The sequence below is a fragment of the Rhinoraja longicauda genome, chromosome 18 (genome assembly GCF_053455715.1).
Source record: "Rhinoraja longicauda isolate Sanriku21f chromosome 18, sRhiLon1.1, whole genome shotgun sequence".
Lineage (NCBI taxonomy): Eukaryota > Metazoa > Chordata > Chondrichthyes > Rajiformes > Arhynchobatidae > Rhinoraja > Rhinoraja longicauda.
Window position 1 is genome coordinate 2,650,732 of NC_135970.1, and position 26,585 is coordinate 2,677,316.

A 26,585-nucleotide genomic window follows, 5' to 3' on the forward strand; every position below is an offset into this window, starting at 1 on the left:
TGTTGGCCAGTGTGGGCGAGTTGGGCTGAAGGGCCTGTTTCCGTGCTGTATCACTCTGTGACTATGACACACTCTGCAATGTTGCTTGGCTACAGCTGTAAGCATAAATGATTTTAGAGTTTTGCTGTAACACGATCAGCTTCACATGTTAGTCTGGAAGGTTATTTAAGTTTAGGCTTGTGTTTATTATTGTCACGTGTGCTGAGGTACAGTGAAAAGCTTTGTCTTGCATGCTATCAAATCAGATCAGATAATACATTAATAAATACAATAACCAAACTTCCCTCACACCAAACAATACATATATATTATACTAGGCTACCAGTCTTAACCTGTAAAGTTTATCTAATCACTTCCTACAGAACAATAAGAGAACAATGAGGGCAGCACAGTGGGGCAGCGGTAGAGTTGCTGCCTTACAGCGCTTACAGCACCAAGGATCCGGGTTCCTTCCCGACTACGGGTGCTGTCTGTTCAGAGTTTGTACGTTCTCCCCGTGAACTGCGTGGGTTTTCTCCGAGATCTTCGTTTTCCTAGCACACTCCAAAGATGTAGGTTAATTGGCATGGTGTAAGTGTAACTTGTCCCTCGTATGTAAAGGTAGTGTTAACATGCGAGGATCGCTGGTCGGCGCGGACTCGGTGGCCAAGCGGCCGGTTTATGCACTGTATCTCTAAAACTTTTTGTGGTTGTGTACTATGTGTGGGGGGTGAGGGGGGAAACTATAAAAATTGTCTCTTTCGTAAGGAGACGCGACCATTTTTCTGAGTCGTGTCTCCGTTCCCGCTGCGGCCTACCATCGGCCAAATACCTGGAGCTGGCGGCCTCCAGCTGGGACCACCTGGGGCTCTGGTTCGCAGAGCCCGCGGCCCGGACTGTACTCACCATCTTCGGAGGCTGTGGTGGCGCTGCGAGTGTGGCTGCCACTCGACTCCGGAGGCTCCGGCCGTGGGCCGCGTGGATATCGGAAGCTCGCAGGCCCCTGGGTGGGGGCCGACATCGGGAGCTCCAGCAGCGACAGCGGCAGCGTCTTCGCCCGCCCCGAATCGCGGGGCTTGGGTCGGCCCACCGCGGACCTTTCACCGTCCGGCGGGGCCTTCAATGTTGGGAGCCACGACCGCCCCGACGTGGCAACTTCAACAGCCTGACCACGGGAGAAGACGGCAGGGGAAGAGAAAAGACATTCTGGCCTTCCATCACAGTGGTGGAGGAGACTCACTGGGATGGATGTTTCTTGTTTTATGTTGGTTTGGTGATTGTGTGTTTTATTGCTTTCTTTTTTATTTACTCTCATTGTTGACTGTGGGTAATGGAATTTCGTCCCAAAACATGTTTTTGGATGATAATAGACAGTAGCTGCAGGAGTAGGCAATTCGGCCCTTCGAGCCAGCACCACCATTCAATGTAATCATGGCTGATCATTCACAATCAGTACCCCGTTCCTGCCCTATCCCCATACCCCCTGACTCCGCTATCTTTAAGAGCTCTATCTAGCTCTCTCTTGAATGCATTCAGAGAAGTGGCCTCCACTGCCTTCTTAGGTAGAGAAATCCACAGATTCACAACTCTCTCTGTATGGAACAGGCCCCTCATCCCACAATGCCTGTGTTGAGCATGGTCGAATTCCACAGATATGCAACTCTCTGACTAAAAAGGTTTTTCCTCATCTCCGTTCTAAATGGCCTACCCCTTATTCTTAAACTGTGGCCCCTGGTTCTGGCCTCCCCCAACATTGGGAACATGTTTCCTGCCTCTAATGTGTCCAATCCCTTAATAATCTTATATGTTTCAATAAGATCCCCTCTCGTCCTTCTAAATTCCAGTGTATACAAGCCTATTCGCTCCAGTCTTTCAACATACGACAGTCCCGCCATTCCGGGAATTAACCTAGTAAACCTACGCTGCACGCCCTCAATAGCAAGAATATCCTTCCTCAAATTTGGAGACCAAAACTGCACACAGTACTCCAAGTGCGGTTTCTCTAGGGCCCTGTACAACTGCAGAAGGACCTCTTTGCTCCTATACTCAACTCCTCTTGCCATTACCTTTCTTCACTGCCTGCTGTACCTGCATGCTAACTTTAAGTGACTGATGAACAAGGACACTCAGATCTCTTTGTACTTCCCCATTTCCTAACTTGACACCATTCAGATAATAATCTGCCTTCCTGTTCATTCCACCAAAGTGGATAACCTCATATTTATCCACATTAAACTGTATCTGCCTAACCTCACATTTATCCACATTAAACTGCATCTGCCAATATGACAATAATTGCTATTCTATTCTATTCTAAATGTGTCATCTCTAAGTTTGCGGATGACACAAAGCTGGGTGGCAGTGTGAGCTGTGATGAGGATGCTATGAGGCTGCAAGGTGACTTGGATAGGTTGGGTGAGTGTGCAGATGCGTGGCAGATGCAGTATAATGTGGATAAATGTGAGGTTATCCACTTTGGTGGCAAAAATAGGAAGCAGATTATTATCTGAATGGTGTCAGATTAGGAAAAGTGGAGGTGCAACGAGACCTGGGTGTGCTCATACATCAGTCACTGAACGTAAGCATGCAGGTACAGCAAATAGTGAAGAAAGCAAATGGCATGTTGGCCTTCATTGTGAGAGGATTTGAGTCTTGGAGCAAGGAGGTCCTTCTGCAGTTGTACAGGGTCCTGGTGAGACCTGGAGCATTGTGTGCAGTTTTGGTCTCCTAATTTGAGGAAGGACATTTTTGCTATTGAGGGAGTGCAGCGTAGGTTCACCAGGTTAATTCCCGGGATGGCGGGACCGACATATGATGAAAGAAAGGGTCGACTAGGCTTGTATTCACTGGAGTTTAGAAGGATAAGAGGGGATCTTATAGAAACATATAACATTCTTAAAGGATTGGACAGGCTAGATGCAGGAAAAATGTTCCCGATGTTGGGGGAGTCCAGAACCAGGGGTCACAGTTTAAGAATAAGGGATAGGCCATTTAGGACTGAGATGAGGAAAAATTTCATCACCCAGAGAGTTGTGAATCTGGAATTCTCTGCCACAGAAGACAGTGGGGGCCGATTCACTGGATGTTTTCAAGGGAGAGTTAAATTTAGCTCTTGAGGCTAAAGGAATCAAGGAATATGGGGAAAAAGCAGGAACGGGGTACTGATTTTAGATGATCAGCCATGATCATATAAAATGGTGGTGCTGGCTCGAACGACCGAATGGCCTACTCCTGCATCTATTTTCATAAGATACAGAGTTAGAGAGTGCAGAATATAGTTCTCAGCATTGTAGAGCACCAGTTCCAGAGAAAAAGTCCAATGTCCGCAATGGGGTAGAGGTGAATCGGACAGTACCCTAGCTTATGGAAGGGCCGTTCAGAAGCCTGATAACAGAGGGGAAGAAGCTGTCCCTGAGTCTGGCGGTGCGTGCTTTCAAGCTTCTGTACCTTCTGCCAGACGGGAGCGGGGAGAAGAAGGAACGACTGGGGTGGGACGCGTCTTTGATGATGTTAGCTGCGTTCCCGAGGCAGCGTGAAGTGTAGGCGGAGTCAACGGTGGGGGAGTCTGGTCTGTGTGGGTGGTGGGATGAGGTTGATAGGCACAAAGTACTGGAGCAACTCAGCAAGTCAGGCTGCATCTCTGGAGAAAAAAGGATAGGTGCCATTTGGGGCCAGGACCCTGCTTCAGACGAGATGAAAGGAAGCCTTGGATACAACAGAAGGGAAGCACAAATCCAAATCCATGAAGTTGAGCAGCAAATATATTGCTTGGAACTGCCACTGGTGTTCCTTTAATCTGACAGTTAGCAGCTGCTGTGAGCAATTGGGTTTGAGATTCGGAGCTCAGTTAACGCTTCTTTGAACACGAGAATCATCTGTGTGTAGCCGGTGGTAACGAGAGGACCGCGCACACGAGCTCGCTGGCTGGTGTGCTGCTCAACGCAAAGGAAACTTCAGACTTTGTGCCCCTCAGCCAAACTAGCGTGACCTCGAACTGACCTCAGCAAGAACTTGTACAGAAGATGGGCCATGGAACCAGAAGAGTACAGCTCAGGAACAAGCCCATCAACACGGAATATCTGTACTGAAGATGATGCCAAGACCACCTCTTGTCTGCCTGCACATAATCCATTCCCTGCATATCCATGTGCCTAACCAAAAGTCTCTTAATGCCACCATTGTATTTATTACACCACTATTGCATAGAGTGAAAGAATTCCGAATGATTGTTTAGTTTAATTTAGAGATATGGCTAGGGATTATCAACTTCCTCACTCCAAAATATGGGAGAAGGTGACGTCACCGCCCCGCGCCCCACGTGACCTCACCCAGCCGGTGGCCACCTGCTCCCGTTCCACCAATGGCGGCCGCCCGGGCCGGGAGGCGGGTTGCTACGCAACCTCCATTAGGCGGCCCCCGTGCCTACACTGTCCAGGACTACAGCGGCCTCCGGGCTACAGTGTCCGGGCCTACAGTGTCCGGGCCTACAGTGTCCGGGCCGACAGTGTTCGGGCCTACAGTATCCGGGCCTACATTGTCCGGGCCTACAGTGTCCGGGCCTACATTGTCCGGGCCTACAGTGTCCGGGCCTACAGTGTCCGGGCCGACAGTGTCCGGGCCTACAGTATCCGGGCCTACAGTGTCCGGGCCTACAGTGTCCAGGCCTACAGTGTCCGGGCCTACAGTGGCTAGGCCTACATCACTGTCCGGGCCTACAGTGTCCAGGCCTACATCACTGTCCGTCCGGGCCTAATACGGGACAAGGGCGGTCCCATACCGGCCAAATCAATTTAGCCCAAAATACAGGATGTCCCGGCTAATACGGGACAGTTGGCAACCCTAGATACAGCATGGAAACAAGCCTTTCGGCCCATCAAATCCACACCGACCATCGATCACCCATTCACACTAGTCCTACGTGATCCCACTGTTGCATCCACTTGCGACACAGCAGGGGCAATTTACAGAGGGCCAAATAACCGACAAACCCGCACGTTTTAAGGACGTGGGAGGAAACTGGAGCACCCACACCTGTGGGAAACTCCACACAGACAGCACCTGCGGTCAGGATAGAGACCAGGTCTCTGCGCTGTGAGACAGCAGTGCTACCAACCGTGTTTACAAAGACAAAGACAAAGTCCAAAGTCCATATGCCGGAAGTACTGAACTGTCTGCTATCCAGGTTTTTAGTTTAGTTTAGAGATACAGTGCGGAAACAGGCCCTTCAGCCCTTCAGCCCACCGAACTAGTGTGAAGAGGTGATCAATGGGTGGCGTGGATTTGGTGGGCCCATGCTATATCAAAATTGCAGGTGACTTTGTCGTTTGTTAAGTCAAGTCAAGTCAAGTCAATTTTATTTGTATAGCACATTTAAAAACAACCCACGTTGACCAAAGTGCTGCACATCTGATTAGGAAAAAAAAAAAGAAACTTAAAAGGTGTTTGAGTCCTGAATTCCCAGCACCTGCACAAACCGTTTGCTTGCTGGTCGGTCACTGTGGGTCACTGCCATCAGTACGCTGTGTAACTGAGGCCTGAGCAACGTGCAGGAGCAGACGAATCTTTCATGAGCAGGAGAAGGAAGAGGGGGGGAAAAGGCTCACTGTGTTAGTCAGAGAGCTGTTCCCCAATCTGAATCTTGGCAAGGAACAACCTTTCATAATTTAAGTGGTTTGGCAAGAAGATCTTTACTAAAATCTATCACAAGCTGCTGTCAATAATGCTTCCTCCCGGCAGCCAAGGATGGGATTGTAAAGTGGCAGTCACCATGAGTGTAGCGATGAATCTTTGCGTGTCAGGTCCTTTAAGCCCACTGCCAGAGATAATGCACAAGAGAGATCACGATCCTTCTCCATTGAAGAGAGCGGCAGGTGGAAGACAGGGAAGGGCGTGACACTCATTGGTCATCCACTCCATTATATGGTGGCACAGCAGTAGAGTTGCTGCCTTACAGCCCTTACAGCGCCAGAGATCCGGGTTCCATCCCAACTACGGGTGCTGTCTGTATGGAGTATGTACATTCTCCCAGTGACCTGCGTGGATTTTCTACGAGATCTTTGGTTTCCTCCCACACTCCAATGACATCCAGGTATCTAGGTTAATTGCCTTGGTATAAGTGTAAATTGTCCCTAGTGTGTGTATGGTAGTGTTAGTGTGTGGGGATCGCTGGTCAGTGTGGACTCAATAGACAATGGACAATAGACAATAGGTGCAGGAGGAGGCCATTCGGCCCTTCGAGCCAGCACCACCATTCAATGTGATCATGGCTGATCATTCACAATCAGTACCCCGTTCCTGCCTTCTCTCCATATCCCCTCACTCCGCTATCTTTAAGAGCTCTATCTAGCTCTCTCTTGAAAGCATCCAGAGAACTGGCCTCCACTGCCTTCTGAGGCAGAGAATTCCACAGATTTACAATTCTCTGAGTTCGGTGGGCCGAAGGGCCTGTTTCTGCACTTTATCTCTAAACTAATCTAAACTAAAAACTAAACTATATGATCCAATAGGCCATTCCATTCCATCCAGCTTTCACCCCCCACCCCATCAGTCTGTAGACGGTGCCAACCCAAATCTATCCATCCACCTCTTCCCTGTGCCTGGAGAGAGTGGACGTGGAGAGGATGTGTCCTGTAGATTCTAGAACCAGAGGGCACAGCCTCAGAATAAAAGGACGTACCTTCAAAATGAAGATGAGGAGGAATTTGGAAGGGAATTGAAATTTGGAATTGAAAGGGAAATATGGATCAGCCATGATTGAATGGCAGAAGAGATTTGCTTGGCCTAATGGCCTAATTCTGCACCTATGTCATGGTGGCCCAAATAGAGGCACACCCATTTCTCCATTCCTCTGGCTTCACATTTCACACCTCTTCTCTCCTTACCTTTTGTCTTTTCATCTCTGGCCTTTGTCAACATCTTCCTACCAAACCCACCTCATCTGTACCTGAAGGGTCTGAAGAAGGGTCTCGACCCGAAACGTTGCCCATTCCTTCTCTCCTGAGATGCTACCTGACCCGCTGAGTTACTCCAGCATTTTGTGTCTACCTTCGATTTAAACTAGCATCTGCAGTTCTTTCCTACACATGTATTCACCTATCACTTGCTTTTACCCACCCCCACCTCTCTTCAAACTCCCCCCCCCCCCCCGACCACAATCAGTCTAAAGAAGAGTCCCGACCTGAAACGTCACCTATCCATGTACTCCAGAGATGTTGCCTGACCCGCTGAGTTACTCCAGCACTTTGTACGCTCGATGTTCTACATGGATAGAACATTAACTAATAATCTGCACAATAACAAGAGTTCTCCTCTAAGGATTCAAGATCAGAGTATTATAACTTGAGAGGAGAATGATGTAATAGGAATCTGAGGAACAACCTTTTCAGTCAGAGGGTGGTGGTAGTTGAGGCAAGAACAATAACAATATTTAAAAGACATTTGGACAGGTACATGGAGAGGAACGGTTTAGAGGGAAATGGGCCAAATGTGGGCAGGTGGGACTAGTGTAGATGGGAGATCTTGGTCAGAATGGACCAGTTGGGCTGAAGGGCCTGTTTCCGTGCTGTATGACTCTATGACCTCGGTATCTATCCCGAGATATCCTGGGAAAATAGGAATCCGGGCATCCATGGGAAATGTTCGCAGGCATTTGGAGCTTTTCCCTGCGGAGTCAGATCATGGTTTATGTTGGGTTTATCATTGTGACGAGGTACAGAGAAGAGCTTTGATGTTGCCCCACTGGATTGCCCCTGCAGGAGAGGAGGGGCAACTGCAACTTGCCACCCTACTTCTGTTAACATTTCTTCAGGTTAAACCTTTCATCTTACTGCTATTAAACTCTAAAACAGTGGTCTTCATATCATCCTTCCGAGGTGTCCTGAAATATTACTGATAACAAAACTGCCTTTGACCATAATCAGCTAGCAGGTTAGTGTCTATGCAGCGGATTACAGAACGCAGCCTGATAAATCCATAACACTGTGCATTCACTCCACCTTCAGGCAGAGGGAGAAAAGGACTCACTTTTCAGCACAGCTGGCAGACTTGTGCATTTAGATTTCACAGTAAAAAAGGGCTCATAAATGATGGGAGCAGAATTAGGCCATTCGGCCCATCCAGTCTACTCCGCCTTTCATTCACGGCTGATCTATCTCTCCCTCCTAACCCCATTCTCCTGCCTTCTCCCCATAACCCCTGACACCCGTATAAATCAAGACTGAGAGGTCTGGAGTAACTCAGTGGGTCAGTGGAGAACGTGGAAAGGTAATGTTCCGGGTCGGGACCACGATGTGTGGAGGAGTTCGGCTGGAGACGTCACCGATCCATGATCTCCAGAGATCCTGCCTGACCTGTTGAGTTGCCCCAGCACTATGTGCCTTTTTGAGAGAGAGAGCAGGCCAACTAGGCCACGCTGCGAGAGGGCATCCTTGTTCTAGTGAGCGGACAAGAGCCATCAGGCAGCATTAATGGTTGCTGGGAAGATGGATGTGCTCTGTGCCCTGGTTTATCGATACAGAGGGCTGCACAGAGTTTCACCTTGCCACCCCTTTCGGGCCAGGCAGGTGAAGTGTATACCCACCTGGCAAGGCATGCGGTGCTTTCAGGAGTCCTCCTTGGCCTTGTACATAGGTCGAGCATGATGATCATAATCAGCAGTGTCGTGATGTTGCACTGGAGTATTGTACAGTGTCTGTGTGCATCAAAATGTGGCAAGATATCAAGGTGGGAATGGGACAGCTATTAAATATCCATCAAGCCATTCCACATCAGTCTTAATGCAATCAGAAACACACGACTAGTTCGACTAATCACATTCAATCTAAAATGATTAAGTAAGTCTTTAATTCTGAAGACAAATGTAAGTGTAGAAAGATTTATAAATGGTGATGTCTGCCGCGCTCAAATGAATTCCTAGAAGACTCTGCACGTCAATCTTCTTTCCCCATTGATGGCACTGCCGTGAGTTTGCCAGAAGCCTCCAGTAACTTGCCAAAGTGACCAGCTTTTATTAGTCAGCCGACTGAACAGGTGTCTAGGGTCTGTTTAGCAACAGCATGTGTTCAAACAAAGACTGATCCAACACTTGATCCCTGATACGGACGACACGATGGCGCAGCGGTAGAGTTGCTGCCTTACAGCGCCAGAGACCCGGGTTCCATCCCGACTACGGGTGCTGTCTGTACAGAGTTTGTACGTTCTCCCCGTGACCTGCGTGGGTTTTCTCCGAGATCTTCGGTTTCCTCCCACACTCCAAAGACGTACAGGTTTGCAGGTTAATTGGCTTGGTAAATGTAAAAATTGTCCCTCATGGGTATAGGATAGTGTTAATGTGCGGGGATCGCTGGTCGGCGCGGACCCGGTGGGCCGAAAGGGCCTGTTTTCGCGCTGTATCTCTAAACTAAACAAAACTAAACCTATACAGTGCCATGGCATAATGATCTGGGGTAAACACCCAACATTATTGATTGATTGATTCTCTATTCTTGCATGTGAATGTCACAGTGATAGTCTTTGTTCAGCACACCATACACAAGGTATGTGAAGAGTTGCCACACATAGGGCGCTGACAAAGTTACAAAGGGTTCAATGTGGTCCCGGTGGTCCCTCGTTGTTCTCGGCGCCCCCCCCCCCCCCCCCACACTGCGGGTGGTCTCCTTCACAACGGTCCCCACAGACCTTCAGTGCAGTTTTAGAGACACAGCACTGAAACAGGCCATTCAGCCCACCAGGTCCACACCAATAATCGATATATCACCCGTTCACATTAAACATAGACATAGAAAATAGGTGCAGGAGTAGACCATTCGGTCCTTCAAGCCAGCACCGTCATTCAATATAATCATGGCTGATCATCCAAAATCAGTACCCCGTTCCTGCTTTCTCCCCATATCCCTTGATTCCGTTGGCCCTTAGAGCTAAATCTAACTCTTTCTTGAAAGCATCCGGTGAATTGGCCTCCACTGCCTTCTGTGGCAGAGAATTCCACAGATTCACAACTCTCTGGGTGAAAACGATTTTTCCTCATCTCAGTCCTAAATGGCCTACCCCTTATTCTTAAACTATGACCCCTGGTTCTGGACTCCCCCAACATGGGGAACATTTTTCCTGCATCTAGTCTGTCCAATCCTACCAGGAGCGTAGCTCCAGACGGCATCGCTCTCTGGATCTGAGGATCACACAAGCTTCTCCACCACGACAAGGTGACAATCCACGGAGACCTGAGTGTATATTCACGAAGATCTTCGGTTTCCACCCACACTCCAAAGACGTAGGTTAATTGGCTTAGCATAAATATAAATTGTGTCTAATGTGTAGGATAGTGTTACTGTGCGGGGATCGCTGGTCGGCGCGGCGGACTCGACGGGCCAAATGCCTATTTCTGTGCTGTATCTCTAAACTAAACTCAAGTAACTTAGGGCGGCACGGTGGCTCAGCGGTAGAGTTGCTGCCTTACAGCGAATGCAGCGCCGGAGACTCAGGTTCGATCCTGACTACGGGCACCGTCTGTACGGAGTTTGTACGTTCTCCCCGTGACCTGCGTGGGTTTTCTCCGAGAACTTCGGTTTCCTCCCACACTCCAAAGACGTACAGGTATGTAGGTTAATTGACTGGGTAAATGTAAAAATTGTCCCTAGTGTGTGTAGGATAGTGTTAATGTGCAGGGATTGCTGGTCGGCGCGGACTCGGTGGGCCGAAGGGCCTGTTTCCGCGCTGTATCTCTAAACTAAACTCAAGTAAACTACACACAGACAGCACCCGAGGTCGGGCTCGAAGCTGGGTCGCTGACACTGTGAGCCAACAGCTCTACCCGCTGTGCCACCGTGCCACCCTGAATGCCCTGATATTTTTACTTAGCCCCTGAGCCTTGTGGAAGTTCAGCGTTTCGCTTCCCAATGAAACGAGGGCAGTAATTGTCCTTTTACACTCATTTTGAAATGTTTTCCTCGTTTAGCTCATCAATTTTCTTCACAGTGCCAGAGTTATTTAGTAAAACCCTTGTGTCAGCTTGATCAAGGTAATTTCATTAAGCCATTGTTACCATTATGACTCACGCAATTTGTAATTTATAAAAATAAATTTACAGCAATCAGTAATTGAGGCACATTCACAGTAGTCAAGATGTAATAAGCTCCAATCAATTTTTTTCATTTAATATGTAGGCTATGACCCTATTTTTCATAAGAATGTTCTGCTATTTCATCTCCAAATGAAGCAACTGTCTGAACACAATTACATGGGTGTGTTAATTGGGAATGTTATCTACCAACCCTATAATCCATTAACCCCTGAGGTACAGAATTATCTTGCTGTGTGCGGTATTAACTACAGTAAACACATTATTTCAGAAAGGCACTGCTTGTGTTCTTCAATATTTTGGAGGTGATTTGGAGAATATTTTGGAGTTGACAAGCTGGAAAGAGTACAGAGAAGATTTACGAGGATGTTGCCAGGGCTAGAGGGTGTGAGCTATAGGGAGAGGTTGGGTAGTTTGGGATTCTATTCCTTGGAGTGCAGGAGGATGAGGGGTGATCGTGTAGAGGTGTATAAGGTCATGAGAGGAATAGATCGGGTCTCTTGCCCAGAGTAGGCGAATCGAGGACCAGAGGACAAAGGTTTAAGGTGAAGAGGGAAAGATTTAATAGGAATCTGAAGGGTCTTTTCACATAAAGGATGGTGTGTATATGGAACGAGCTGCCAGAGGAGGTAGTTGAGGCAGGGACTATCCCAACATTTAAGAAACAGTTAGACAGGTACATGGACATGTACATGTACAGGCTAGATTCAGGAAAAATGTTCCCAATGTTGGGGGAGTCCAGCACCAGGGGCCACAGTCTTAGAATAAAGGGGAGGCCATTTAAAACTGAGATGAGAAAAAACTTTTTCACCCAGAGAGTTGTGAATTTGTGGAATTCTCTGCCATAGAAGGCAGTGGAGGCCAATTCACTGGATAAATTAAAAAGAGAGTTAGATAGAGCTCTAGGGGCTAGTGGAATCAAGGGACATGGGGAGAAGGCAGGCACGGGTTACAGATTGTGGATGATCAGCCATGATCACAATGAATGGCGGTGCTGGCTCGAAGGGCCAAATGGCCTCCTCCTGCACCTATTTTCTATGTTTCAATGTTTCTATGGATAGGACAGGTTTGGAGGGATACGGGCCAATCGTGGGCAGGTGGGACTAGTGTAGCTGGGACATATTGGCCAGTGTGGGCATGTTGGGCCCAAGGACCTGTTTCCACACAGTTTCACTCTTGGGCTCTATCTTAAATGTTTGTTTTCTGAAACATGTCTTTGATTTCCACCTTGTCCCCACTCCCAACCTTCTTGATCTGTCCTCAGCGCCCCTAAAGAGTTTGCACTTTAAGAGATTCTTCTTTTGACAGTGGGCAGCTCATTATGAAGGGAACTTTGTAGGTTTGAATCCCATTCAATGTAGAGACACAAGGAACTGCAGGTTTTGGGAATCTTGAGCAAAAACGCAATGTGCTGGAGGAACTTAGCGGGCCTGGCAGCATCTGTGGAGGGCAAGGACAGGTGAGATTTCAGATTGGGACCATTCTTCAGCCAGTCACTGAAACATTGACTGTCCATTCCCCCCCACAGATGCTGCCTGACCAGCCCAGTTCCTCCAGCACTTTGTATTTTGCCTGTGCCAAGTAGGCAGCCCTGTGATGTAGCTTCCAGAACCCTTCACGAGATCCCGATCTGAATAGAGACCTTTGTTCAGTTGGATCCATTCTTAGATGAGGAGTGATAGGATCAATAAGTATCAGAAAAAGGACATGAAATGCTGGAGAATCTCAGAGGGTTTCAATCTCCTACCTTGCCGGAGATGCCATTGTTTTCCGGATCGTATCTCCGGTCTCTCTGCGGCCTAACATCGTGGAGCTGGAGGCCTTGCCTGGGACTGACTTTGAGCCCCCGCGGGGCATGGACTTACCATCTGAGCATGCGGTCCCTTGCCTGGATCAACACTCCAACACGGCCTGCAGGACTTTAACATCGCGGAGCTCGCAGTCTCGGGTTGAGACTGAAGTCGGGAGCTCCAAGCCGCACGACGTTCGACAAGCCCCGACCCGGGGTAGATCGCCCGGCGTGGGGGAGCTGAGATCCCCACTGATGCAGGAGCTTGATCGCCCAGACGAGGAAGGCCCACCGCCGGCTACGGGAGTCAAGATCGTCACGTCAACGGAAGGTTAGAGCCCCCGACCGCTGGAGGACAAAGAAGGGAGAGATTTAACTTTTTTCGCCTTCCATCACAGTGAGGAATGTGGAGGAGTCACTGTGGTGGATGTTCATGTTGACATGTATTTTGTGTGTCCTGTTGCTTTCTATTGTTATGACTGTATGGCAAATGAAGTTCCTCGTATGTTGCAAAACATACTTGGCTAATAAAGTATGATTATGATTGATTGTGATTATGGGTCAGGCAGCATCTGTGGAGAAAATGGATAGGTGACGTTTCACAGAGTGCTGGAGTAACTCAGCGGGTCAGGCAGCATCTGTGGAGAACATGGATAGGTGACGTTTCACAGAGTGCTGGAGTAACTCAGCGGGTCAGGCAGCATCTCTGGAGAACATGGATAGGTGACGTTTCACAGAGTGCTGGAGTAACTCAGCGGGTCAGGCAGCATCTCTGGAGAACATGGATAGGTGACGTTTCACAGAGTGCTGGAGTAACTCAGCGGGTCAGGCAGCATCTGTGGAGAACATGGATAGGTGATGTTTTGTACACCAGCAAACTGCAGTTTTTTGTACCTCAATAAGGAGCAGTTGTTTTCGCTAATCTGCTAATGCATCACAGCCAGTTTCTGAAACCAGAGTATTAACTTGGAAGGTGTTTGTTCTGATAACTAAGCAATTATGGTGTGGGAAAGAAAACTGCTGATGCTGGTTTAAATCGAAGGTAGACACAAAATGCTGGAGTAACTCAGCGGGACAGGCAGCATCTCTGGAGAGCAGGAATGGGTGACGTTTCAGGTCGAGACCCTTCTTCAGATTGATCTGAATATGCAATTATGGTGGCTGGTTTCTGCAAGGCCTGAATCACTGCATTAAAAGTGAGGTGAGCATATCTTTGGGTTGAACCCTGCATTTAAGTTCTCATCAAGGGATGCACAGAATCTTTTGTCCAGAGTAGGGGACTCAAGAACCAGGGGACATAGGTTAAAGGTGAGAGGAGAATGATTTGGAGTCAGGGTGTCATACAGCATGGAACAGGCCCTTCAGCCCAACTCGTTCATGCCGTCCAAGATGCCCCAGCTACACTAGTCCCACCTGCCTGTGTTTGGTCCATATCCCTTTCAACCTATCCTATCCATGTACCTGTTCAAGTCTTTTTAATAGGAACCAGAGGGATCAACGTTTTCACACAGAGGGCAGTGTGTTTATGGAATGAGCTGCCAGAGGAGTTATATAGGAAAATAACTGCAGATGCTGGTTCAAATTGAAGGTAGACACAAAATGCTGGAGTAACTCAGCGGGTCAGGCAGCATCTCAGGAGAGAAGGAATGGGTGACGTTTCGGGTCGAGATCAGTCTGAAGAAGGGTCTTGACCCAAAACATCACCTATTCCTTCTCTCCTGAGATGCTGCCTGACTTGTTGAGTTACTCCAGCATGTTGTGTCTACTTTGCCAGAGGAGGTAGATGAGGCATGTATTATAACAACATTTAAGAGCCATTTGGACAGGATGGATAGGAAAGGTTTGGAGGGTTATGGGCCAAACACGGGCAGGTGGGACTAGTGAAGATGGGGCATCTTAGTGGCCATGGACATGATGGGCCAAAGGGCATGTTTCCACACTGCATGACTCTATGTCTCTGTGTGGATGGGGACAATCCAGACACAGTTGAAGGATTGGCAAGTGCTACAGTGGGAACTTAATTTCAGTTTGTTGGTTTATAGTTATTGGTGATTTGAAATACTGAATTTTGTGAACAAATGATGAGCCTCCACATTTCTCACAATTCCATTCAACCAGGATAGCTTTTAACAGCAGCACACCCAATGAGTATTTTCTATGGATTTTAATGACTTTGAATGAAAGGGCCCATTTCACTGTCCAGTTGAGTTAAATATTGAGTTATTGTTCATCGATATAATGGATGGGGCTATTTGCTGGCAGTGTTACTGGTCCATAAACTAAAGGACTGAATTCATAATTCAGGGAAGCCAACCTGAAGTATGCGAAGACAGTTAAAAAGTCCAGAAATAAAAACTGGTGGTTGTAAAAGAACATTGAGACATCAGATTACTGTACAAACCCAACCAGTTCATTACTCTTCTTTGGGGAAGGATACCTGATATTCTCCAGCCCCGATAAAACAAAATGACTGGTCTACAAACTACATAAAGCGTAAAACTCCACATGAAAGTGGAATTGCACCAGGGACCTACAATGGTTTTGTGCCAGACCCCCAGGCCCTGTGACGTTCCACTGAACACAAGGCCCAGTGTTGTGCCCAGCACAATAAGCCTTGCACAGCCAAGATCATCAAAATGCCTTTACGCTGCCATTTCCTGCCATGGAGTCATTGAGTCGGACAGCAGGGAAATAGGTCCCCTCAGCACAACTCGTCCATGCCGACCAAGATACCCCATCTATGCTAGTCCCGTTTGCCTGCGTTTGCCCCACATCCATCTAAACCATTCCAAATCCTATTGTAATGGCAGTTTCTATACCCTCCCAAAGTCCAACGTCGATAGCCATTACTGTTCGGGGATGGGGTGGAGGTATAGCTTACACACACACCACACTCTGAGATAACAAAAACGAATCTTCCAAACGCTGTTTCTTGATTAATTGGTCTTTATTAAAGTAGCACAAATCAAAAGAATAATTCACAGATTATCGTTCTTATCAACTGTTTCTTCTTCAAACAGCACAGTCGAGACAGTGAGGTTATTACCTTGTGGTAAAACACTGTATTCTCTCCATCCTGAGACTAAACTGACCACCAATCTCTGTGGCTATGCTAGCCTGCTCAGATGTAGACATGCCTCTCTATGTATCAAATCCCACCTTCCAAAGTACAGACAGATAGAAACTAGAAATATTAAACATGGCCACAATATAATGACAGTGCCTAATTTAACCGTAAATGTCTCCTACACCTATCGGGGAGAGTGGTCATCACAGGGAAGATTTTTAGATTTTTAGATTTAGAGATACAGCGCGGAAACAGGCCCTTCGGCCCACCGGGTCCGCGCCGCCCAGCGATCCCCGCACATTAACACTATCCTACACACACTAGGGACAATTTTTTTTAAACATTTGCCCAGCCAATTAACCTACATACCTGTACGTCTTTGGAGTGTGGGAGGAAACCGAAGATCTCGGAGAAAACCCACGCAGGTCACGGGGAGAACGTACAAACTCCGTACAGAAGGCGCCCGTAGTCAGGATTGAACCTGAATCTCCGGCGCTGCATTCGCTGTAAGGCAGCAACTCTACCGCTGCTGCTTTGTATACACATGGAAGGTATGTGGGACTAGCAGACTGTGGTCTGTAAGGCTGATTCACTTTAGTTTAGAGATACAGCCGGAAAACAGCCCTGCGGGCCATTGAGTCCAGGCCGACCATCGGTCACCCGTTCACACTAGTTCTATGTCACCCCACTTTCCCATCCACTCCCTGCACACTAGGGGGCAATTCACAGAGGGCCAATACAAAAACACACACATCTTTGGGATGTGGAAACTGGAGCACCTAGAGAAACCCGTGCGGTCATAGGGAGAGCGTGCAAAATCCACACTGGCAGCACCATGGGTCAGGATTGAACCTGGGTCTCTGACGCTGTGGGGGAGCAGTTCTACCCGCTGCAACACTGTGCCACCCTGTGAGATGATGAGAGGAGGACAAATGAGACCGCGGGGAACAAGGTGCCAGGATTTGCAGAGGTTTGTGCGGGCAGGACAAGAGATGTGAGAGTATTGCCTGCAGTATTTTGGAGGACTGTGTGTAGTTCTGGGCACCCCATGACAGCAACAATGTGGGGGCTTTGGAGAAGGTCCAGGGGAGGTTTGCCAGCTTGGTGCCTGGATTAAAGGGTGTCAACCACGAGAGCTTGGGCAAACGGATTGTTTTCTCTGGAAGGATGGAGGTTGAGGGGAGACCTGATAGAAGGATATTTTTTTATAAACGCGGGTAAATGGGACTAGCTTAGATGGGGCACCTGGGTCAGCATGGCCAGGTTGGGCTGAAGGGCCTGTTCCCCACTGTACGACTCTAGGACTTTGTGTTTTGCTCAAGATTACAGCATCTGCAGTTCCTGCACTCGTCTCTCCACATAGATAGATAAAAAATAGGTGCAGGAGGAGGCCATTCGGCCCTTCGAGCCAGCACCGCCATTCATTGTGATCATGGCTGATCATCCACAATCAGTACCCCGTGCCTGCCTTCTCCCCATATCCCTTGATTCCGCTGGCCCCTAGAGTATCGAACTCTCTTTTAAATTCATCCAGCGCTTGTAGCAATCAGACTTCTCCCGAAGTCCCTTCACATTGTACAGAGCAATACCAAGATGAACAATGCTATTGCTGGGCTATTGACCAAGTGTGGATAGGTCGGGAGCACGAAGAAGCTAGTCAGTCCGTTGCCAGGCCGTGGGTGATAAATAGCTGGCCATACAACCTACGAGTGAATAATAATATAAAGCTAAGCTGTGTGTGATCATTGCAAGACGACAGAACTCACTCCCATGGTGTAAAGCGGCCAGCCACTCTGTTGCCATTGAGTCCCATTCATGCAAAGACCTATCATCACTCACTCCCTTCACCAAAGCTCCACGGTCAAGTGTCTTTCACACTCGCGAGGGAATGCCATTAGTGCGCTGTCACTGGTGAGATATCCTCCATTTAAATTCTCATGTAGGATGAGATAAAGCAGAACATAATACCCATACATTTCCACAGAGTCTGTCCCTGCCTTCACCGTTACTCACTGCAGAAAGCTGAGAATCATTTTCTTGCCTCCTTAGATAAATCAAGTTCAGTAGCTAAGCTTCAGAACACTTGATTCTTAAATTTCAATTACTGAAAATTGCATTAAAAACCACAGTAATCTTTCATATATAAATGCAGAGCAATTGCATAATCCATTTGTAAGAAATATTAAACATTGTCTGAAATGAAACAACCAGCTGGGAATAATAAATATTCCACCATTAACTTCAAGATACCTTTGAATATATAAAACTGTTGATTTTTTTGTGTTGAAACGTGTTTAGTTTAGAGACACAGCATGAAAACAGGGCCTTTTGGATTCCCACCAAATCCATGAGGACCAGTGATCACCCTTACAGTAGTTCCATGGGACACACTAGGGGCAATTTACAAAAGCCAATTAACCTGCAAACCTGCACGTCTTTGGAGTGTAGGAGGAAACCAGAGCACCCGGAGGAAACCCACGTGGTCACGGGGAGAACGTACAAACTCCGTACAGACAGCACCCGTAGTCGGGATCGATCCCGGGTCTCTGGCGCTGTGAGGCAGCAACACTACCACTATGACACCGTGCCAAATATAGTGCAGGGGGGATGGGCCAAACGGACATAGCACAAGCGAGTCGCTCCTGTCTTAAGAAAAGAGAACAAAGCAATTAGATACAGTTCAAATTTATTTTTCCCTCTGGATGGATTATAGGCCACTCAAGGAAACAATTAGTTCCGTTTTTTAGAGAAAAGTCCATTTTGTCCAGTTGGTATTCACTTGGTATTAGGTTTAGGAAACAGCAACAATCACGCAAAAAGTACTAAACGTGGGGAGACAGTTCTGTGGGGGACAAGGAACTACAGGTGCAGATCTACAATAAAAGACACTGCTGGAGTAACTCAGCGGGTCAGGCAGCATCTCCAAAGACGTACAGGTATGTAGGTTAATTGACTGGGTAAATGTAAAAATTGTCCCTAGTGGGTGTAGGATAGTGTTAATGTGCGGGGATCGCTGGGCGGCGCGGACTCGGTGGGCCGAAGGGCCCGTTTCCGCCCGATATCTCTAAATCTAAAAAAAAATCTCTGGAGAACATGGAGAGGTGACGTTTCATAGAGTGCTGGAGTAACTCAGCGGGTCAGGCAGCATCTCTGGAGAACATGGAGAGGTGACTCTTCTGGTCGGGTGTGAGAAAGGGTCCTGACTCAAAGCATCATCTATCCAGGAAACTAGCTATGCCATCCCAAGGAACCAACGTTTGGGGTTCACGGATCAGCACGGACTCGGTGGGCCAAAGGGCCTGTATCCTTGCTGTATCTCGAGACTAAACTAAACTAAAGCTTTGTGCGTAGGTCGGGTTTTTGAATTCAATAACAATACCGGGGAGTGAATGTATATAGTGGTGTCGGTAAATCGGATAATCCTAATCCTTGGGTAACCTGTACCTGATAACAGGACTTTCCAGGTATACTTTAACAAATGGCACGACGTAAAAAGGCTATTTATATTTGGCAGCAAAAAAAAAAAAAATAACAGCAGTCAATTCACAAAGTTAGCAAATTTAATTTGGAACCTGACTGGTTGGACAGTCGGATCGATCAGTCAGCAAGACAAGAGTGAGTTGTCTTGCAGATTCGGATGATCCACTGGGCCTCGCATCTCTACTCAAGGCAGAGGCATCTGCCCGACCAGTTTGAACAGCAATAACAGAGATAAATCTGAATTCATTCTGGATGCAGTCACAGTCAATGACATATTCACTGACTGCCTCAACAGCTCATTTGATAATGTCTTTCCCCCCGCCATTCATTTCTCCGCGAGATGAAAGCTTGCTGGAGATTTTATCTGTTCAGTCAGGCAGGGAAGAGAATCTGATATTAACTGGAAATAAAATTAGGAGGGTGGGAGGAGGGAGTGGGCAAAGTAACAACTTCTGATTAATTAACGGTTTCTTAGCCCGAACACAGACAAGCAAATGTCCAACCTCTTTCGGTGCATCTTCAATTAGACATGCGTCATAACTCAAGGACATGTCAATGGGGCTGTTCTGCCTCATGGAGTTGTGCTGGGGAAAAGGGAATACATTAATCACAATAATTAATTGTGTGCAGAGTGGGAACATTGTTTTCTGCCTGGGTATGTAATGCGATACATACTTCACGAGGTGCTTCCAACGACTACCCTACCAATGCTTGATACGGAAGTAGGTTTAGATTTAGCTGGAGAGGTCAGGGTCAGGGTCAGGGCCAGATGTGAGGGGTGCCGAGGGAACTGGAGCCCCCAAAACGCCATCCTCGCCTTCTCAAGAGCCACTCGCATTTGAATAATGTCATGTTAAAAACGTGCCAGCAATGCCGAAGGGTTAATTAGATTCCAGCCCGTCGGAATCTCACCATTTATTTGTTCAATGCCAAAACCAACACCAATCACATGGTTCAAAGACTTTTCTTCCCTCTTTTAACCTGGAGCAAGATGTAAGACTAATTGTACAGATCTGCTGGCTGCGTTACTCGCGTTGGAAGCAGTCTGAATAGTCACAGTGGAATTACACTCGCTCCCTGCATTACACAGCAGATCGGGAATGTGTGCCTGACATATTTATATACACCAGCTACTGCTGAAATCTTATATTTATTGCGATGGATGGACACTGCTCCAAAGAGTTAGCGGTTCCAGATCAATCGAGGAGAATTAAAACCTGCCCAGTGATTTATGGATGGCAACAATCATAATATGATTAGTTTTAATCTGCAATTTGAGAAGGAGAAAGTTAAATTGGAAGTGTCAGTGTTGCAGTTGAACAAAGGGGTCTATGAAGGCATGAGAGAGGAGCTGGCCAAGGTAGACTGGAAAGGGATCCGAGCAGGATTGACGGTGGAACAGCAATGGCAGGAATTTCTGGGCATAATCCGGAAGACGCAGGATCATTTAATTCCAAAGAGGAAGAAAGATTCTAAGGGGAGTAAGAGGCAACCGTGGCTGACAAGGGAAGTTAGGGATGGAATAAAACTAAAAGAAAAGATGTATAACACAGCAAAGAGTAGCCGGAAACCAGATTGGGAAACTTTCATAGGATAACAGAAGGTAACAAAACGGGCAATACGGGCTGAAAAGATGAAGTACGAGGGGAAGCTGGCCAAGAATATAAAGAAGGACAATAAAAGCTTCTTCAGATTTGTTGAGAAAAAGAATAGCAAAGTCAAATGTGGGACCCTTGAAGGCAGACACGGGTGAAATTATTATGGGTAACAAGGAAATGGCAGAAGAGTTGAACAGGTACTTCAGATCTGTCTTCACTAAGGGAGACACAAACAATCTCCCAGATGTACTGGAGGACAGAGGATCTAGGGGGGTAGAGGAACTGAAAGAAATTTGCATTAGACGAGAAATAGTATTGGGTAGACTAATGGGACTGAAGGATGATAATCCCCAGGGCCTGATGGTCTGCATCCCAGGGTCCTCAGGGAGAAATAGTGGACGCATTGGTGACCATTTTCCAATGTTCAATAGATTCAGGATCAGTTCCTGTGGATTGGAGGATAGCTAATGTTATCCCACTTTTCAAGAAAGGAGCGAGAGAGAAAACGGGGAATTACAGGCCAGTTAGCCTGACATCGGTGGTGGGAAAGATGCTGGCGTCAATTATTAAAGAGGTAATAATGGTGCATTTGGATAGCAGTAAAAGGATAAGTCCAAGTCAGCATAGATTTATGAAAGGGAAATCATGCTTGACTAATCTTCTCGAATTTTTTGAGGATGTGACAAGTAAAATGGATAGAAACATAGAAACATAGAAAATAGGTGCAGGAGTAGGCCATTCGGCCCTTCGAGCCTGCACCGCCATTCAATATGATCATGGCTGATCATTCAGCTCAGTAGCCTGTACCTGCCTTCTCTCCATACCCCCTGATCCCTTTAGCAAAAAGGGCCACATCTAACTCCCTCTTAAATATAGCCAATGAACTGGCCTCAACTACCTTCTGTGGCAGAGAATTCCACAGACTCACCACTCTCTGTGGGAAGAAATGTTTTCTCATCTCGGTCCTAAAAGACTTCCCCCTTATCCTTAAGCTGTGACCCCTTGTTCTGGACTCCCCCAACATCGGGAACAATCTTCCCGCATCTAGCCTCTCCAACCCCTTAAGAATTTTATATGTTTCTATAAGATCCCCCCTCAGTCTTCTAAATTCCAGCGAGTACAAGCCCAGTCTATCTAGTCTTTCCTCATATGTAAGTCCCGCCATCCCAGGGATCAATCTGGTGAACCTTCTCTGTACTCCCTCTAAGGCAAGAACGTCTTTCTTCAGGTTAGGAGACCAAAACTGCACACAATACTCCAGGTGCGGTCTCACCAAGGCCCTGTACAACTGCAGCAGAACCTCCCTGCTCCTAAACTCAAATCCTCTTGCTATGAATGCCAACATACCATTCGCTTTCTTCACTGCCTGCTGCACCTGCATGCTTGCTTTCAATGACTGGTGCACCATGACACCCAGGTCACGTTGCATCTCCCCTTCTCCCAATCGGTCACCATTCAGGTAATACTCTGCTTTCCTGTTCTTGCCGCCAAAGTGGATAACCTCACATTTATCCACATTATATTGTATCTGCCATGCATTTGCCCACTCGCCTAATCTATCCAAGTCACTCTGCAGCCTCCTAGCATCCTCCTCGCAGCTAACACTGCCACCCAGCTTCGTGTCATCCGCAAACTTAGAGATGTTGCATTCAATTCCCTCGTCCAAATCATTAATATACACTGTAAATAACTGGGGTCCCAGCACTGAGCCTTGCGGTACCCCACTAGTCACTGCCTGCCATTCCGAAAAGGACCCGTTTATTCCTACTCTTTGCTTCCTGTCCGCCAACCAATTTTCTATCCACCTCAACACTGAACCCTCAATACCGTGTGCTTTAAGTTTGTACACCAATCTCCTATGTGGGACCTTGTTGAAGGCCTTCTGAAAGTCCAGATATAACACATCGACTGGTTCTCCCTTATCCACTCTACTAGTTACATCCTCGAAAAATTCTATAAGATTCGTCAGACATGATTTGCCTTTGGTAAATCCATGCTGACTTTGTCCGATGATTTCACCACTTTCCAAATGTAATGCTATCACATCTTTAATAACTGACTCTAGCATTTTCCCCACTACCGATGTTAGGCTAACTGGTCTATAATTCCCCGTTTTCTCTCTCCCTCCCTTTTTAAAAGGGGTGAAGGGGAGCCAGTGGATGTAGTGTATCTAGACTTTCAGAAAGCCTTTGATAAGGTCCCGCACAGGAGATTGGTGAGTAAAATTAGAGCACATGGTATTGGGGGTAGGGTGTTGACATGGATAGAGAATTGGTTGGCAGACAGGAAGCAAAGAGTAGGAGTAAACGGGTCCTTTTCAGAGTGGCAGGCAGTGGCGAGTGGAGTGCCGCAAGGCTCGGTGTTGGGGCCGCAACTGTTTACCATATATATTAATGATTTGGAAGAGGGAATTAGAAGCAACACTAGCAAGTTTGCGGATGACACAAAGCTGAGTGGCAGTGTAAACTGTGAAGAGGATGTTAGGAGGTTGCAGGGTGTCCTGGACAGGTTGAGTGAGTGGGCAGATCCGTGGCAGATGCAGTATAATATAGATAAATGTGAGGTTATCCACTTTGGCGGCAAAAACAAGGAGGCAGATTATTATCTCAATGGAGTTAGGTTAGGTAAGGGGGAGGTGCAGCGAGACCTGAGTGTCCTTGTACACCAGTCACTGAAAGTTGGCGTGCAGGTACAGCAGGCAGTGAAGAAAGCTAATGGAATGTTAGCCTTCATGACAAGAGGATTTCAGTATAGGAGTAAAGAGGTCCTTCTGCAGTTGTATAGGGCCCTGGTAAGACCACATCTGGAGTATTGTGTACAGTTTTGGTCTCCTAATTTGAGGAAGGACATCTTTGTAATTGAGGCAGTGCAGCGTAGGTTCACGAGATTGATCCCTGGGATGGCGGGACTGTCATATGAGGAAAGATTGAAAAGACTAGGCTTGTATTCATTGGAGTTTAGAAGGATGAGAGGGGATCTTAGAGAAACATATAAAATTATAAAAGGACTGGACAAGCTAGATGCAGGAAAAATGTTCCCAATGTTGGGCGAGTCCAGAACCAGGAGTCTTAGAATAAAGGGGAGGCCATTTAAAACTGAGGTAAGAAAAAACGTTTTCACCCAGAGAGTTGTGAATCTGTGGAATTCTCTGCCGCAGAGGGCAGTGAAAGCCAAATCACGGGATGGATTTAAGAGAGAGTCAGATAGAGCTCTAGGGGCCAGTGGAACCAAGGGATATGGGGAGAAGGCAGGCACGGGTTATTGATTGTGGATGATCAGCCATGATCACAATGAATGGCGGTGCTGGCTCGAAGGGCCGAATGGCCTCCTCCTGCACCTATTTTCTATGTTTCTATTCTGAAAGCAGCTCATAGATTGTAATCTCGTATGGGTCTATTGTCCAAATGCTTTTCCTTTTCTAAGGGTTACAGATACAAACAAGAATTAGATATCGAAGTGTCCCGATCCAAAACATCACTTATCCATGTTCTCCAAAGATGCTCCCTGACCCGCTAAGTTACTCCAGCACTTTGTGTTGCTTTAAGTTTAGTTTCGTTTATTGTCACGTGTATCAAGGTAGAGTTGGCCATGAGTTACAAAAGCGTTTTTGTTGTGTGCTCTCCAGTCAGCGGAAAGACTATACATGATTACAATCAAACCGACCACAGTGTACAGAGACGGGAAAAAGGGAATAATGTTTGGTGCAAGATCAAATACAGAAATGTCTGATAAAAAATAGTCCGAGGGTCTCCAATGAGGTCAGTCAGCATCTGCAGTTCCTCGTGTTTCTCATCCCCTCGAGCCTGGTTTAACATTCAATTAAATTACTGTCAAGAGTGTTTTATTGTCCGATGTCCCAGACAGAACAATAAAATTCTTACTTGCTGCAGCACAACCCAATACATATACATAGCCACAAAAAGCTGCAGTAACTCAGCGGCTCAGGCAGCATCTCTGGAGAGAAGGAATGGGTGACGTTTCGGGTTGAGGCCCTTCTTCTTCTTCTGCAGTTCCTTCTTACACTAGTGACTGACATCTACTATAAACCCACTGACTCGCACAGCTATCTGGACTACACTTCTTCCCACCCAGTCTCCTGCAAAAGGTCTATCCCCTACTCCCAATTCCTCCGTCTACGCCGCACCTGCGCCCGGGTTGAGGTGTTTCACACTAGGGCTTCAGAGATGTCCTCATTCTTCAGGAAACGGGGCTTCCCCTCTTCCATTATAGATGAGGCTCTCACTAGGGCCACTTCTACATCCCGCAGCTCCGCTCTTGCTCCCCCTCCCCCCCATTCGTAACAAGGACAGAATCCCCCTCGTTCTCACCTTCCACCCCATCAGCCAGAGTATCCAACAAATCATCCGCCAACATTTCTGTCACCTACAACGGGACCCCACCACTGGCCATATCTTCCCATCCCCTCCCCTTTCTGCGTTCCGCAGAGACCGTTCCCTCCGTAACTCCCTGGTCCACGCGTCCCTTCCTACCCAAACCACCCCATCCCCGGGCACTTTCCCCTGCAACCGCAGGAGATGCAACACCTGTCCTTTACCTCCCCCCTCGACTCCATCCAAGGACCCAAACAGTCTTTCCAGGTGAGACAGAGGTTCACCTGCACCTCCTCCAACCTCATCTATTGTATCCGCTGCTCTAGATGTCAACTTCTTTACATCGGCGAAACCAAACGCAGGCTCGGCGATCGTTTCGCTCAATTCCTTCGCTCAGTCCGCCTTAACCAACCTGATCTCCCGGTGGCTGAGCACTACAACTCCCCCTCCCACTCCCAGCCTGACCTTTCTGTCATGGGCCTCCTCCAGTGTCATGGTGAGGTCCACCGCAAATTGGAGGAACAGCACCTCATATTTCGCTTGGGCAGCTTGCAGCCCAGCGGTATGAACATTGACTTCTCCAACTTTAGATAGCTCATCTGTCCCTCTCTTCCCCCCCCCCCTCCCCCTTCCCAGTTCTCCCACTGTCTTCCTGTCTCCACCTATATCCTTTGTCCCGCCCCCCTGACATCAATCTGAAGAAGGGTCTCGACCCGAAACGTCACCCATTCCTTCTCTCCTGAGATGCTGCCTGACCTGCTGAGTTACTCCAGCATTTTGTGATACCTCCTTGTTACACATATACATACACACACACACACATTCATATATATATGCATGTGTGTAATATATATACATATGTGTGTGTATATATATATATATATATATATGTGTGCGTGTGTGTGTGTGTGTGTGTGTGTGTGTGTGTGTGTGTGTGTGTGTGTGTGTGTGTGTGTGTGTGTGTGTGTGTGTGTGTGTGTGTGTGTGTGTGTGTGTGTGAGTGTAGGAAGGAACTGCAAATGCTGGTTTAAACCAAAGATAAACACAAAATGCTGGAGTAACTCAGCGGGACAGGCAGCATCTCTGGAGAGAAGGAATGGGTGACGTTTCGGGTTGAATCTGAAGAAGGGTCTTGACCCAAAACATCACTCATTCCTTCCCTCCAGTGATGCTGCCTGTCTCACTGAGTTACTCCAGCTTTTTGTGTCTATCTTCTGCGTATACATATGTGTGTATATATATATATATATATGTGTGTGTGTGTGTA